Below are 17,610 nucleotides of genomic sequence, written 5' to 3'. Positions count from 1 at the left end.
AAGGACAAGGTCCCATTCTCTAAGAAAAGCAGCATGGCTTAGTGGCAAGAGCACGGGCTTGGGAGTCACAGGTCGTGGATTCTCGTCCCAGCTCCAACACTTGTCAGCTGTGTGACTTTGGGCCAGTCACTTAACTTCTCTGTGCCTCAGTTCCCTCATCTGTAAAATGGGGATTAAGACTGTGAACCCCACGTGGGACAACCTGATAACCTTGTATCTACCCAAGCACCTGGAACAGTGCTTGGCACATAGTGCTTAACAAATACCGTCATTACTGTTAATATTATAATTATTAGGACCAAAGACAAGGGGCCCATTCTTCAGACCCAAGGTAGGGCTCCCATGTCTAGTCTCAAAGCCTCCCAGACTTCTTTCCTAAGGACAGGGCCCCACATCCAGCGCTTAAAACAGTGCTTTGCACATAGTAAGTGCTTAATAAATGCTATTATTATTATTATTATTATTATTATTATTATTATCCCCTGAACTAAGTGCAGGGTCCCATTCTTCATCCCAAGGCAGGGACCTTGTCACCATCCTTAAGGACAGGGCCCATCAGTCTTAATTTCCAAGAACTGGGCCCTATTATTCTCTTATTGTAGCCCACTGAGCTGAACCCTGAAAGTTGTTTTATGAAGACTCACCTCCTCCCACATCCTCCAGTAAGTAGTCTAGGCTGTCTGGAAATGGAACCCGGTCTGTCCAGACCCTGGACTTCATCCAAGCTGACTGAGTCCATATTCCAGGCCTCACACACCTTCATCTGTGCCTCTGGTTACTGAGCTGAAAATATTCTTCTCAGGTTCTATTCACGTCTCCCAGGTCTACAGACTACAACTGTCATTGCAAACCTTCAACACAGAGGTAATAATAACATTCATGGTATACTTAAGTGCTTACTATTTTTAATAGTATTTGTTAAGCCCTTACTTTGAGCCAGACACTGTACTAAGCCTTGGAGTAAGTATTAGCTAATCATGTTGGACATAGTCCCTGAACCACATGGTGCTCACCATCTTAATCCCCATTTTACAGTTGAGTTAATTGAGGTACAGAAAAGTTAAATGACTTGCCCAGGGCCACACAACAAACAAGTGGTGGAGCCAATACTAGAAACCAGGTCCTTCTGACTCCCAGTTCCATACTTTATCCACTTGGCCACACTGCTTCATCCACTAGGTCAGATTGTCTTGTTCACTATGTGCTGAACACTCCTACAGTTAGAGGGTGGGAGGCTGAAGAGGAACCTGTGAAAAAGACGCCTTCTCTCTATAGAATAGCAATCCTCAGGCCTAACAGCTATGAAATAGCAGTGACATAGCCTGGAGGACACAGCTTCCCTATACAGAGGAACAATCTCCTCTATGCAGTTACACTGCCTAGAGGATGCTCATGCTCTATATACAGAAGAGACATATCTGCCCCATCAGCTGTGAAGTGGCAGTGTCACTAACCTAGAGGTGATTCATTTCATGGGGGGCAGGCCATGCTTAATTCTGGGCCATGGGTGTAGGGTTTGCGTGTGTATATGTGTGTGATGTTTGTCCTCTGGGTGTGTGTGTGTGCAATTGTGAATATATATTGAGAAGCAGCATGACTCAGTGGAAAGAGCATGGACTTGGGAGTCAGAGGTTGTGTATTCTAATTCCGGCTCTGCCATTCGTTTGCTGTGTGACCTTGGGCAAGACTTCTCTGTGCCTCAGTTCCCTCATCTGTAAAATGGGGATTAAGACTGTGAGCCCCATGTGGGACAACGTGATTACCTTGTATCTGCCCCAGCACTTAGAACAGGGTTTGGCACATGGTAAGGACTTAAAAAATACCACCATTATTATTATTATTGGTGGTATTTGCATGTGTGTAAACAGATCCATCAGGGGAATTTCCTTTCTGTGGCCTCACTTCTTTCCCAAAAGACTCTCCAACTCTTTCTGTATAACTTAGCCTGCCCTTCCTATCTTTCCAGCTCTGTGCACACACTTCCCCTAGTGCTCCTATTCCTCACCCCTTGCTAGCATTCATTCATTCATTCAATCGCATTTATTGAGTGCTTACTGTGTGCCGAGCACTGTACTAAGCGCTTGGGAAGTACAGGTTGGCAACATATAGAGACGGTCCCTACCCAACAATGGGCTCACAGTCTAGAGAGGGGAGACAGACAACAAAACAAAACATGTGGACAGGTGTCAATTCATCAGAATAAGTAGAATAAAAGCTAGATGCACATCATTAACAAAATAAATAGAATAGCAAATACGTACAAGTAAAATAAATAGAGTAATAAATCTGTACAAACATATATACAGGTGCTGTAGGGAGGGGAAGGAGGTAGGGTGGGGGGATGGGGAGGGGGAGAGGAAAGAGGGGGTTCAGTCAGCACCTGGGGCTAGCAGGTGTTGGCATAGTTCTGGGCCCGGAGGTGGTGAGCCAGGCTCAAAGCCATCAGCTGATAGAAACCAGGTGAGAGAAAAACAGCTCTCTGAAACAATATCTGAGGGCGAGGAGAGCTCCCCGTTGGGACCACTGCCAGAAAATGGGTGATTGCAGCATGCCAGGACACGCAGAGAAGCTCTGGGTCCCGAGAACAAGCTGGGAGATGGGGCAGGGGGAATGTTTAGCACACGGGGACAACTGAAGAGAGTTTGGGGAACACGGAAACACCAGAAGCCACTAGAGGAACAAACAACCAAGGCAACAAGTAACTAAAGCAGCAATAATTGACTATTAAAATTTTTCTCAGGTTATGTGAAGAAATAGTTGCCAAGTTAAGAACTTGAAATTATCTTCAGGGTATAAAAACAAGCCGAGATTGCTGTCTCTGGAGGAAATTCCCAAAGCACCAAAGCAAAGGAGGGAGGAAGAAAGGAGGGAGAGTGCGAGACAGACTGAGTGGGAGGGAACAATATGAATCTCTGGGAAATGACAACAACCTCGATCTAGCCTTCTGAGTCAGGCCATCAGTGGAGTAGGACGTTGCTGACCATGAGCCAAATTTCAGGAAATCAGTACCACTGTCTGGCCTTTATTACTTCATCTTGATGAGGCCTCAGGAAGGGGATGGGGGGCAGGGCCAGAGGAGGAGGTGGTGGGCAGGGCAGTATCTGCTTGGGTATATTTGAGGGGGACCAAGCCTAAGCGATACAGGAATCAATCAATCAATCAATCGCATTTATTGAGTGCTTACTTTGTGCAGAGCACTGTACTAAGCACTTGGGAAGTACAAGTTGGCAACATATAGACAAAGTCCCTACCCAACAGTGGGCTCACAGTCTAAAAGGGGGAGACAGAGAACAAAACCAAACATACTAACAAAATAAAATAAATCGAATAGATATGTACAAGGAAAATAAATAAATAAATAGAGTAATAAATATGTACAAACATATATACATATATACAGGTGCTGTGGGGAAGGGAAGGAGGTAAGATGGGGGGATGGAAAGGGGGACGAGGGGGAGAGGAAGGAAGGGGCTCAGTCTGGGAAGGCCTCCTGGAGGAGGTGAGTTCTCAGTAGGGCCTTGAAGGGAGGAAGAGAGCTAGCTTGCCTGGTGGGCAGAGGGAGGGCATTCCAGGCCCGGGGGATGACGTGGGCCGGGGGTCGATGGCGGGACAGGCGAGAATGAGGTATGGTGAGGAGATTAGCGGCAGAGGAGAGGAGGGTGCAGGGTGGGCTGTAGAAGGAGAGAAGGGAGGTGAGGTAGGAGGGGGCGAGGTGATGGAGAGCCTTGAAGCCCAGGGTGAGGAGTTGCCGCCTGATGCGCAGATTGATTGGTAGCCACTGGAGATTTTTGAGGAGGGGAGTAACATGCCCAGAGCATTTCTGGACAAAGACAATCCGGCAGCAGCATGAAGTATGGATTGAAGTGGAGAGAGACACGAGGATGGGAGATCAGAGAGAAGGCTGATGCAGTAGTCCAGACGGGATAAGATGAGAGCTTGAACGAGCAGGGTAGCAGTATGGATGGAGAGGAAAGGGCGGATCTTGGCAATGTTGCAGAGCTGAGACCAGCAGGTTTTGGTGACGGCTTGGATGTGAGGGGTGAAGGAGAGAGCGGAGTCGAGGATGACACCAAGGTTGTGGGCTTGTGAGACGGGAAGGATGGTAGTGCCGTCAACAGAGATGGGAAAGTCAGGGAGAGGGCAGGGTTTGGGAGGGAAGGCAAGGAGTTCAGTCTTGGACATGTTGAGTTTTAGGTGGCAGGCAGACATCCAGATGGAGATGTCCTGAAGGCAAGAGGAGATGCGAGCCTGGAGGGAGGGGGAGAGAGCAGGGGCAGAGATGTAGAACTGGGTGTCATCAGCGTAGAGATGATAGTTGAAGCCGTGGGAGTGAATAAGGTCACCAAGGGAGTGCGTGTAGATCGAGAACAGAAGGGAACCAAGCACTGAACCTTGGGGAACCCCCACAGTAAGGGGATGGGAGGGGGAGGAGAAGCCTGCAAAAGAAACTGAGAATGAATGACCGGAGAGATAAGAGGAGAACCAGGAGAGGACGGAGTCTGTGAAGCCAAGGTCAGATAGCGTGTTGAAGAGAAAGGGGTGGTCCACAGTGTCGAAGGCAGCTGAGATGTCGAGGAGGTTTAGGACAGAGTATGAGCCGTTGGATCTGGCAAGCAGGAGGTCATTGGTGACCTTTGAGAGGCAATTTCCGTGGAATGTAGGAGACAGAAGCCAGACTGGAGGGGGTCGAGGAGAGAGGGGATCAGCCCCCTCATGCCTGCTGCCCCAGTGGTGGAGATGGGGGTAGGGACTCCCCTTTTCCATTTCAACCCCTCACATCGTCTCCCCTCTGCTGCAACACCTAGGGAAGGGAGAGAGAATGTGTCAGGAACCCGGGGAAGAGAAGGTGGGATTCAATCAGGATGGGGTGAATGGGCATGAACTAGAGCAGGATGGGGAGAACAAGCGTCGAACCCTTGGGAGGGTACAATTCAATAGAGTTTGTAGACAAGATCTTTGCCCCAAAAGAGCTTAAAATCTAGTGGAGGCAACAATAGCCCGGGATAGAATTTCCAGATGGGAGACAGGGAGGGATGGCCTAACATCACAGCCACAAACAAACACGCCATCATCTCCTAAAACCAAGGAAAACTTGTGGCAGGAAAACAGACATCTCCAGCTTCACACCTGTAAGTCCACGGAATACTGCGATACCCAGAATCCCTCACTTTGTTGTGATATCCAGGATCCCTCGCTTTGTTATGATACCTAGAATTCCTTGCTCTGCTTTCTGCTCATATGCTGTATATTTCTAACTGTGCCATACTTATGTAGGCCTTAGATAAGCCTTTGGCAAGCGGCACCCTCTGTCTGGTTCTGTATAAAAGCCCACCCCACACCTATAGCGGTGCAGATACTCCACGGATGTCCCGTGGAAGGGGGCTGTCCTTGCACCAGGACCTCGACCGGCTGCCACTAGATTAAAGGTGATATAACGCCATTGCAAAGGCTCCTCTCTCTTCTGTCTTGCCGAATCCAGAATGAATCTGCTTGGAGCTAAGCTCCTGCATTACAACACCCTAACAGCCTTTCTGATTCAAGCAGGTACATTTATATAAAAATATAAATTGCATGCAATGGGAAACCTAGTATGTCTACAGATGATGCTCATGGAAGTGAAGTGAGCCGCCATTCATTCATTCATTCATTTGAATTTATTGAGCACTTACTGTGTGCAGAGCACTGAATTAAGTGATTGGGAAAGTACAACACAACAATAAACAGGATATTCCCTGCTCATAACAAGGTTTCGGTCACGTTGTGGGAGACAGACACCAATACCAATAAATAAAATTACAGACATGTACTTAAGTGCTGTGGGGCTGGGAGGGGAGAAGAGCAAAGGGAGCAAGTCAGGGTGACATGGAAGGAAGTGTGAGAAGAGGAAAAAAGGAGGCTTAGTCTTGGAAAGCCTCTTGGAAGAGATGGGGCTTCAGTAAGGCTTTGAACGGGGGGAGAGTAATTGTCTGTCAGATTTGAGGAGGGAGGGCATCCCAGACCAGAGGCAGGAGAAGCAGCATGGCTCAGTGGAAAGAGCACGGGATTGGGAGTCAGAGGTCATGGGTTCTAATCCCTGCTCCACCACTTGTCAGCTGTGTGACTTTAGGCAAGTCACTTAACTTTTCTGTGCCTCAGATTAAGACTTTGAGTCCCAGGTGGGACAACCTGATCACTTTGTATCCCCCCCCCCCCCAGTGCTCAGAACTGTGCTTCACATATAGTAAGCGCTTGTCAAATGCCATTATTATGATTATTATTATTATTTTCTAGGCTAAGAGCGGCGAAACAGATGAGATCAAGGCACATTGAGAAGGTTATCACTAGAGGAGCAAAGTACGTGGGCAGGGCTGTAGAGACCACAAGCCGAGATGAGGGACCAGGGACATTGGTTAGTTTGCTCTTGGGGTCCATTAGAAATCAGCAATTCTTTAGGTCCAGTTTGAGTTTGATCCATCTCAAGAGCTTTCATCCCAGAATGGTCTCTTCCTACATGTGACCAGTGTCAGTGTTGCAGATATAAAGCTGCTCTGGGCTACAAGCCCCTGACAGTTCCTGGACCAGACCAGAGTTGGGGAACCTGGGCAATGTTGCCCCATTTAGAGGACCAAGTCCTACAGTTCTTCCCACTGCTGACTGATCCCTCAGGGCTGGAGTCGGGGAGGACCAGACCAAGGGCTTTGCCCCCAAGGTGGGGGCAAGGTGGGGACTTCCCAAATCCATTTGGGGGACAAGGACTCTCCCAGTGCCCTGCCCCTACCCCCATCATCCTTGGGAGAAGCAGCTTGGCCTAGTGGAGAGATCCCAGGCCTGGGAGTCAGAGGACCTAGGTTTAAATCCCAGGTCTACCAATTGCCTGCTGTGTGACCTTGGGCAAGTCCCTAACTTCTCTGTGCCTCCATTGCCTCATCTGTAAAATGGAGATTAAATGCTTATTTTTCCTTCCACTTAGACCGTGAGCCCCAAGTGGGACAGGGGCTGCTTCCAACTTAATTATCTTGTATCTAACCCAGTGCTTAGAGAAGTGCTTGACACATAGTAAGTGCTTAATCAATCAATCAATCATTCATAGGAATTTACTGAGCACTTGATCTGCGCAGAGTATAACATGCCCGTTCCCTGAAAAGAACCAATGAAGCAAATACTCTGAAAGTGTCTCCAAACGAGTACCAAACTCTGAAATCAATCGTATTTATTGATCATAAGTGCTCAATATTTATGTGCATAAATATCACTTTTAATAAAACACTCAGTGAGTGCATGGGGAGAGTCATGTCCTTGCTGGATATCTTAGGGTTAATGATTCACTTCATTGTACTGGTGTGGAACCAGATTGTCCCAGGAATTAAACAATAATAATAATAATAATAATGGTATTTATTAAGCACTTACTACGTGCCAAGCACTGAACTAAGGGGCAGGGAAAATACAGGATAATCAGGTCGACACAGATCCTTTCTCACTTCGGATTCACAGTACAATTGGGAGGAAGATAGGTATCAAAAACCCCATTTCACAGATTAGGAAAGTGAGGCACAGAGAAGTGAAATGATTTAACCAAGGTCACACAGCGGGCAAGTGGCAGAGCAAGGATTAGAACCCAGGTTCTCTGAACTGCAGGCTCTTGCCCTTACAACTAGGCACTGCTGCTTCTCATGATACCTCATACCTTTTTCACTGGAGTTTGGGGCTCATTTTGGAAACATTATTTTTGCCCTGATTTCAATTTTGATAGTGGTTCTTCAAAGCTGTTACTGTTTTACACTTTGGCATTTTGAGGAAAGAGCAGACAGTGTGGCCTGTTAGGAAGAACACATGACAGGAAGTTAGTAGACACAGAATCTAGACTTGGCTCTGCAACCTGTCTACTGTGTGACCTGGAACAAGTCACTGAGCTTCTGTGGGTCTCAAAAATGGAGATAAAATTCCTGCCTCTTAAAATGGAAGCCCCGTGTAGGACAAGAACTGTGCCTCATCGATTATCGTAATCTACCTCAGCACTTGGTAATGATGATGATGATGATAATTGTTAAGCCAAGCACTGTACTAAGGACTCGGTTAGATACAAGATAATCAGGGCCCACATGGGGCTCTCACTCTAAATAGGAGGGAGAATAGGTACTGAATCCCTATTTTGCAGATGAAGGTACTGAGACCCAGAGAAGTGAAGTAACTTGCTCAAGATCATTCATTCATTCATTCAATCGTATTTATTGAGCGCTTACTGTGTGCAGAGCACTGTGCTAAGCGCTTGGGAAGTACAAGTTGGCAACAGATAGAGATGGTCCCTACCCAACAGCAGGCTCACAGTCTAGAAGGGGGAGACAGACAACAAAACAAAACATATTAACAAAACAAAATAAATAGAATAGTAAATATGTACAAGTAAAATAAATAGAGTAATAAATCTGTACAAACATATGTACAGGTGCTGTGGGGAGGGGAAGGAGGTAGGGCCGGGGGGCATGGAGAGGAAGAAGTGGGCTCAGTCTGCGAAGGCCTCCTGGAGGTGGTGAGCACTCAGTAGAGGAAGGAACCAGTGGAGAGTGAGCGGTTGAATATGGAAGTGAAGGAGGGGAGGAGGGAGGGGGCGAGAGATTACATAACACACAACAGATCACAACAACAGGTAAGTGGCAGAGCTGAGATTAGAACCCAGGACCTCTGACACCCAGGTCTGGGCTCTTTCCACTAGGCAACTGTGGTTCCCTAATGTGCTTGGTGCATAGTAAGTGCTGACTTGATACTGCCATTAATATTATTCTTCTTATTGTACACACTGCCAGAAGCAAACCTTGCCTCCTACACTAGCTTCAATTTACACCCTAGATGTTTCAGGCCTTCACATAGTCGTGCCCCCAAGTCTATCGGTTCATTTTTAACAGGAAGCAACTCTACAAGTCTCATGTCAATCCCAGAGGAAAGATCTTCATCACCAGCAAAAGTAAAAGATCGCTGACCAGTGAGCAAGTGTGCAGAGCATAGTGAGTTTAGGCAAAGAAACACATGACTAGATGATTAGCCAAGTTAGAGTGACGGGGCCACTTATACAAGCTTATCCAATCTGAAATTGGAACCCTGCAAGCTTGCACATGAGAGTTTCAGGCCTGAATCTCCTAGTTTACTGCCAGACAAGAGTAGCTTGGGCAAATTTGGGTTGTTGTTTGGGACAGAGGTGAGAGTTCCACAGGAAACACCTGTTAGCATGTGCCCAAGCTGCAAAGAATGATGCAAAAGGATAAGCAAATCAGCCTCTGCCAGTCACTGTCCAGGCTAGCTAAATGACCTCAGGGCAGTGAATTCTCAGAAACTCACTCTGGCTACTTAATTTACAGTTGGCGGGCCAGAGGCCCTCACAGAGCAGGGTTATCTCTGTGTTCCCTGGGGAGCTGTGTTCTGGGCCAAATCTCTAAGGTTCCCAAAGCGTGCAAAGCTGAGAGGGCATGAGAGATAGTGGAGGGTAATAGGCACAGAGCCTCAGAGTGGACTGGAAGAAGCAACCAGGACAATCCACAGAACCCTTTGCCAAGTGGCTTCACCTTCCCACTTGGAGATACCAAGCCAGAGCAGAACAGTAAATGATCTCAATAACAAGTTGCCTGATCCTAAAGATCTGAAAAGCAGTAATGCCAGGGGTAAAGCAGTCTTTAAGCTAATTTCATGTTCCGGGGTGTGTGTGTGTGGCGGGGGGGGGGGGGGGGGGGGGCTCTCAGGGTCGCACCTGGAGAGTTTCCAGTACTCTACAAGTCTCGGCTATGGTAGAGTCATGTAGAGGCCTACTCATTCCATTCTTAGCTTGGCCAGTGGCTACTGAGTGGAAGGCAATCTACTACAAGTCACAATTCATCCATGCTGGGCAGCAGAGGCATGGAAGAGAGTCAAGGGAGGAGACTCAAGTTTACTGGGCTGAAGGTGACAATGGTAAAACACTTCCATTTTTTACCAAGGAAACTGTATGGATACACTACTAGAACGACTGCAGATGGAGAGCAGGGTGTTCTGGAAGAGATGTGCCCGTGGTGTCGCTATGGGTCTGAAACGACTTGATGGCATAAGACAAGATGTTGGGGGGAGAGGGAAGAAGAAAGAGAAATTCCAAGGAGTCATTCCATTTCATTGTCTCGGAGCAGGATCTTTTCCTAAGCCCTCCTGTGGATACAACTGGTAACTCTAGGGCTGATTTAACACCTGCTGTGTGCTGGTCCTGGGATAAGCACTTGGCCAGATCCTAGACAATCAAGTCGTACCCAATCTCCTGTGGTTTCCCTCTTTGATGACCTCCAGGGAAACTGCAACAATCACTGTCAGTCAGTTGCTTAGTCAATTATATTTATTGAGCACTTACTGTATGATGAGCACTGTACTAAGCGCTTGGTAGAGTACAATATAAAAATGCAACAAACACATTCCCTACCCACAACGGGCTTAAAGTCTAGAGGGGGAGACAGACATTAATATAAATAAATGAATAAATAAATTGCAGGTATATACATAAGTGTTACTGGACGGGGAATGGGGATGAATAAAGGGAATGTATCAGGGGGACGCCAAAGGGAGTTGAAGAAAAGGAAAAGAGGGCTTAGTCAAAGGAGGCTTCTTGGAGGAGATGTGCCTTCAATAAGACCTTGAAGTGGGGGAGAGTAATTGTCATTATGAGTAGAAAGGGCATTCCAGGCCAGAGGCAGGACATGGGCGAGAGGTCGGTGGAGAGATAGATGAGATCGAGGTAGAGTGAGAAGGTTAGCTTTAGAGGATCGAAGTGTGTGGTCTGGGTTGTTCTGGGAGACTAGTGAGGTGAGGTGAGGAGGGGCAAGGTAATTTAGTGCTTTAAAGCTAATGGTGAGGGGTTCCTGTTTGATGCCAAGATGGATGAGCAACCCATGAAGGTGTAAGCAAAACTTCTCACCAAGCTCCAATCACCTGACTTTCTTTCTCCCTCTCCCTTTTTTCCTCTCTCCTCTTCTTCTCTCTTCTCTCACCCTTTTGTCCTCACCTTCTCTCTCCCCTTTCTCCCTCTCTTTCATTCTCCCTCTCTCCCCCTCCTTCTCCCTCCACTTTCTTTATCTTTCTCTTTCTTCCTCTCCTTCACTCTTCCTCTCTCTCTCTCCCTTTTTCTTCTTCCTCCATCCCTCTCTCTCTCTCTCTCTCCCTCTCTCTCTCCCTCTCTCTCTTTCTCTATGAATCCCATCAGTGGTACTCAAACCTCTTGGAGTAATCCCTGTGAAGGCTCGATTCATTATCCCTTGGCTGCCTTGGTTTCCAAGTGAAGGGAGCTCACTTTCTCTGATTAATACCCAGTAACTCTATAATTTACTTAACCAGTCTCTACTCATCACACCCTAGTTTACACACTTCATTCTTCCCAAGAAAATCTCTTCTATCCCACTACACATTTCTTGGTCACACCCTGCCCATACCTCCCACCCCATTCACATAAAGCAGGCCACAGCACTTCTTGAAAGCCTTCCTAAAATTACATCTCCTCCAGGAGGTCGCCACTGATTAAACTCTCATCCATCTAGTTTATTTCTCCCAAACAATAATCATATTTACTGAGTGATTACTGGGTGCAGAGTAATGACCTAAGCCCTTGGAAGAGTACAATAAAAGAATAATCTGACACATTTCCAGCCCATTATGAACTTACAGGCTAGAGTGACTGGAGGGGATGAGATAGCACAAGTGACACTTTTCAAGCTATCAGACTTAGGATTGATTTCTCTGTGCAGGTTCTTCGTCCTGAACTCTCAGATACCAGATTCGTACCAGGGAGTGTACAACACAACAATATAACAAACATATTCCCCCAACTGCTAACAGTATTTCTTCCCAAACTATGAACCAGGTAGGTCCCAGGCTCCTCTCCACCCAGCTCTGCAACTCTCAGGCAGTCTGCATTGTCTCCCCTATTCCTGTGGGGCTGTGCAGCACCACAGTGCAAGCTGCTGCAAGCTGGGAATCAATGCTTCAGAGCCTGAGGGCATCATTGGGCAAGGACTCATTGAGAAGATAGCCCCCAGAAAGGGAGCAGTGAAGCATGGTGTCACATGGCAGAGCTACACAGGGCAAGAAACCATAAAGTGGAACATTGTGAGGCAAGGCACCACCAGGCAAAATGCCACAGGGCAGGGTATGCACAGAGAGCCCCTTCCCTCCAGCCCTGTAGTACAATGGGGAGACACACATTTGTATTCATCCTGCCCAATCAGAAGCAGGGGCTGGCGGGGGCACTGGATACCTGTATGCTTGGTCATCCCTCCTCTTGGGGGGTCTATCAGGCTGTGATGGCTCAGGTGGAGCTGGATTTGGGATGCGGGAGATGAGATAGAAACGATTCAGTTGGTCTAAAGTCAGGGATGGACTGACCCCCTTCCCACCCTGGCCCCTATTCCCTGGTGCCAGGTAGAGAGAAGGGTAGGCTGCCAATTCCTCTCTTCCCTTGCTGCTCGAAGTTTATTTGTGTGTGGAGAGGTGATGGATCAGGGACAGAAGGGAGAGCAGTAGGGGAGGGGGTGGAGCAAACAGGAAGATGCGGGGGAGGAAGGGGAGGGAAGACACATCCAGCGTTGGGAAGGGGTTGCTTCCTGGTCTTTTCTGGCTCCTTCACCCAGAAACCAGGGAGAGAGAAGCTCAAGAGGCTTCAGGAGGGGGAGAAGCTGGGGGAAGTCATAGGGCACCACCCTTCTGGACAGACTCCTCCGGGACATCCCTCTACCCCAAACCCTTAACCTTGTGAGTTCCTTCACTGGTTATCCCCTTTCTACCCTCCATCAGGGATCCCGGTGGTATGGTCGGCAGGGTCCCTGAGTGTGGAACTCCCCGAGGAGCTCAATATTATGGGTCTTGTGGTTGGGGCTCAGGAGTTGAGTTTGGGAGGAAGGAAGAATACAACCTGGGTTACAGTAGTAGTAATAATATTTATTGAGTGCCCACTGGCTGCAGTGCACTGTGATAAGAAATTGGGAAGCACAAAGCACACAAATGACACATTCAAGGAGTGTAAAGGGACAAGAGAGCTAACTGAGCAGAAGGAGGGAGAAGAGGACCCTTAGAAATCAATGATCAGGACCTTCCAATGGGATAGGTAACACTCCCGCTTCAGGAAAAGGGGGAGCTGGGCAGAGGGAAGAGGTCTGAAGAGGGGAAGATTTACCCACCTCACCCCTACTTGGCCCCAAGTCGGTAGTCCTGCAATATGCAAACCACTATAATGGCAACCCCGGTCATTTGTGCTCACCCAGTCAATCTGGGTGAGAATCTGGGCATTTACTGAGAATCTCCTTTTTACAGAGCACTTAGAAACACAGTTGGGAGACATAATCCCTATCCTCAAAGAACCTTCAGTCTAGTGGAGAAGACAGACCCAAAAATACATTGAGGAAGGAGGAAGCAATAGAACAAAAACATATAGAAATAAGTGCTGCATGTGGGGATTGTGGATACCTGTTTACGTGTGGGAGAATGGGGTGGTAGGGGTATTATAAATCGAACAGAGAAGGAGGAAGCAAGGAAGGACGGGAGGAAGGGGGAAGGGAGGAAGGGAAGAAGGAAGGAAGGAAGGAAGGAAGGAAGGAAGGAAGGAAGGAAGGAAGGAAGGAAGGAAGGAAGGAAGGGAGGGAGGGAGGTAGGAAGGAAGGAAGGGAAGGAGGGAGGCAGGGAGGGAGGAATGGCATGAACAGGAAGTCAGTAGTGGTAGAAATTAGAACGTGGCACAGCGACTTATGTTAATTTTAGAGGAATGAAGAGTGCAAGCTAGGGTGGACTGGGAGAATAAAGTGGATAAATAGGAGAGAGAGAGAGCTGAATGAGTGTTTTAAAGCTAATGGTCCAGGATGCAGAATGAATTATGAAACAGGGAGGGGAAAGACAGAAGGCAGGGAGATCAGTGATGTAATAGCCAAGCCAGAATGTAAGAAGTTCCTGGACCAGCATAGTGGCAGTTTGGCATTGAGGAAGGGTGTTTCTTACAAATGTTATGGATGAAAATCCAACAGTATTTGGCAACAGACTGAATATGAGGGTGGAAGAAGAGAGAGGAGTCAAGGATGAGGATGACCTCAAGGTTGTAAACATGAGACAGGGAGAATAGTGATGCTGTCCATTATGAAGGGAAAGTTAGTTGGAAAAGAAGATTTTGGAAGGAAGTTGAGGAATTCAGTCTTGAACATGTTGTGTTTGACCCATCAGTGGAATATCTGTGTAGAGGTGTCCTGGAGACAGGAGGAAAAGTGAAATTGGCCTACCAGTCTCAAGGCTAACAAGAGTCTCAGAATTTTCAGGGCACACAAGATAGATTTAGGGTGATCCCTGAACTGGAATACCAATGTCACTCAACAGAGATTTCTGACGAGACAACTTTCCAATCAAGGCTGAAAAGACCCAAATGATGGTCTGCTGTTTGCTCTTTGAAGCCTACCCTCTCCTAGTTTTCATCCTCATAACAAATGCCTGCCCACTTCCACCTCTATACTCACAATGAGGAGTTGGAATCTATGTTTTCAGTAGAGGCTGGACACAGAGCCCCCTCTGGCCTTTTGGGGAACACACATTGATTAGCACTTTGCACTCACCAACCCGAACCCTAAAGCACTTAGTCAGTCAGTCGGCCAGTCAGTCAGTCATTCAATTGTATTTATTGAGTGTTTACTGGGTATAGAGCACTGTACCAAGCGCTTGGGAGAGTACAATACAACAAGAAACAGACACATTTCCTGCCCATTCTTTCAATTGTATTTATTAAGCACTTACTGTGTGCAGAGAACTATACTAAGTACTTGGAAAGTTTAATTCAGCAACAAATAGAGATAATTCAGGCAAAAACTCCTCACCCTCGGCTTCAAGGCTCTCCATCACCTCGCCCCCTCCTACCTCACCTCCCTTCTCTCCTTCTACAGCCCAGCCCGCACCCTCCACTCCTCTGCCGCTAATCCCCTCACCTTGCCTCGTTCTCACCTGTCCTACCATCGATCCCCAGCCCACGTCATCCCCCTGGCCTGGAATGTCCTCCCTCCGCACATCCGCCAAGCTAGCTCTCTTCCTCCCTTCAAAGCTCTACTGAGAGCTCACCTCCTCCAGGAGGCCTTCCCAGACTGAGCCCCCTCCTTCCTGTCCCCCTCCTCCCCTTCCCCATCCCCCCTGCCTTACCTCCTTCCCCTCCCCACAGCACCTGTATATATGTATATATGTTTGTACGCATTTATTACTCTATTTTATTTGTACATATTTATTCTACGTATTTTATTTTGTTAATATGTTTTGTTTTGTTCTGTCTCCCCCTTCTAGACTGTGAGCCCACTGTTGGGTAGGAACCGTCTCTGTATTTTGCCAACTTGTACTTCTCAAGCGCTTAGTACAGTACTCTGCACACAGTAAGTGCTCAATAAATGATTGAATGAATGAATGAATGAATGAATTCCTACCCAACAATAGGCTCACATTCCGAGCTTACAGTCTGAAGGGGGAGACATGTATTAATGTAAATAATTATCAATATATTAATATAAATAAATATAACAATATAAATAAATAATATATCAATAGAAGTGAATATTAGTTGACATTATTATAAATATACTTATGTACATATCCTGATTTCCCTCTCAGGGTCGCACCAGAGAGTGTCTAGTACTCTAACCAGTCTCAGCTATGGGAGGGAGAGTCAAGCAGAGTCATACCCATTGGACAGTGGCTAGCTAGTGGAAGGCAATCTGCTACAAGTCAAAATTCACCCATGCTGGGCAGCAGTGAACTGGGAGAGAGTCCAGAGCAAAGACTCGAGTTTACTATGCTGAAGGCAGCAATGGTAAACCACTTCCTCATTTTTACCAAGAAAACTCTATGGATACACTACCAGAACGATTGCAGATGGAGAGCGAGGCATTCTCAGAGAGATGTGTCCATGGTGTTGCTATGGGTCAGAAACAACTCGAAGGCATGACAATACAAAACATACCCTGTTGCTTCTACCACTCTGTAATTTTCAGTCTCCCCCTCTAGATTGTAAGTTCCTCAAGGGCTCGGATTGTGCCTACCAATTTTAATTTATAGTCCTAGCACTTAGTACAGTGTTCTTCAAACAGTAAGTACTCAATAAATACTATTTATTGGTCGATTGAAGGTAGAGCATCTGAGGCTATCTGGTCTACCCAGATCCTATGAACTCGGCCCCAACACCCAAGTTGGTGATTTGCAGAACTCCTGCTTTGCTAATGTTAATTGGGTGAGAGGGAGTGAGTTATGTCCAGGGAATGTGTCAGAAGCTGCTCCTATACCCAGGGGTCTGTTAGGACCAGGGTTATCCTGGGTTCTCCCACTGCAAGGAATGGGGACAGAGTACTCAGTCCTGCTTGGCCTAGAGCATAGGCCTGGGAGACAGAAGGATGTGGGTTCTTATCCTGGCTCTGCCTCTTGTCTTCTGTGTGACCTTGGGCAAGTCACTTAACTCCTCAGTGCCTCAGTTACCCCATCTGTAAAATGGGGATAAAGACTGTGTGCCCTTTGTGGGACAGAACTGTGTCCAACCCAATTACCTTGTATCTACCTCAGTGCTTATCAGCAGTCCCCAGCATGTAGTAAGCACATAATAAACGTTATTATTATTATTATTATTGTTATTATTAGTATTATCTTTCATAGAGCAGTGACTCCTGCCAGCCTCACTCACCTCAACTCTATACTGAGACGAATAACAATAATTGTGATATTTATTAACTGCTTCATCTGTACCAAGCAATCTTCTAAACTGTTGTATAATTACAAGATATTCTGGACACATGGGGCTAACAGTCTAAGGGTTAGAGAGAACAGGTATTTAATTCCCATTGTACATATGAGGAAATGGAGGCACAGAGAAGTTGAGCGACTCACCCATGGTCTCATATCAGGCAAGTGGCAGAGCTGGATTTAGAACCCAGGCCTCCTGTCTTCTAGTCAATCAATGGTACTTAATGAGCACTACCTGTTTGCACATTATTCTAAGCACTTGAGAAAAGGACCACATCAGTAGCATGGCCTAATGGATAAAGTATGGGCCTGGGAGTCAGAAGGATCTGGGTTATAATTCTGCCTCTGCCACTTGTCTGCTGTGTGACTTTGGACAAGTCACTTCAGTTCTCTGAGCCTCAGTTACCTCATATGTAAAATGGGGATTAAGACTCTGAGCCCATGTGGGACATGAACTGTATTCAACCTGATTAACTCTAAGCACAGTGCCTGGCAATGCCATAAAAAATAGAGTTAATAGACCTGAACCCTACCCAGAAGGAGCTTACAGTCTTCAGCGGAAGAGAGACATTAAAATAAATTATAGATAGGGGAAATAGTAGAGTATAAAGATATGGACAAAGGTGCTTAAAATCAGGATAAATACTGTGCTCTTTCCTCTCTGCCTCACTGCATTCTACCCAATAACGGGTGAGCAGGGAGCAGAGTCCCCCAGGGCCTCAGTATAGAGAGTGGAGGACTGGTGGAAGCCAATGAGCTTGGAGATGCTTGGACAGAGTTTGGGTCTTTGTGACAAGAAGAAGGAGATTCTGGTACTGCACTTGACTAGGTGTTTAACAAATCCGTGCTCATGGCTTAGTGGAAAGACCACGGGTTTGGGAGTCAGAAGTC

The sequence above is a fragment of the Tachyglossus aculeatus genome, unplaced genomic scaffold, assembly GCF_015852505.1.
Source record: "Tachyglossus aculeatus isolate mTacAcu1 unplaced genomic scaffold, mTacAcu1.pri scaffold_1_arrow_ctg1, whole genome shotgun sequence".
In the NCBI taxonomy this organism is placed as follows: domain Eukaryota; kingdom Metazoa; phylum Chordata; class Mammalia; order Monotremata; family Tachyglossidae; genus Tachyglossus; species Tachyglossus aculeatus.
This window is presented reverse-complemented; position numbering follows the sequence as displayed.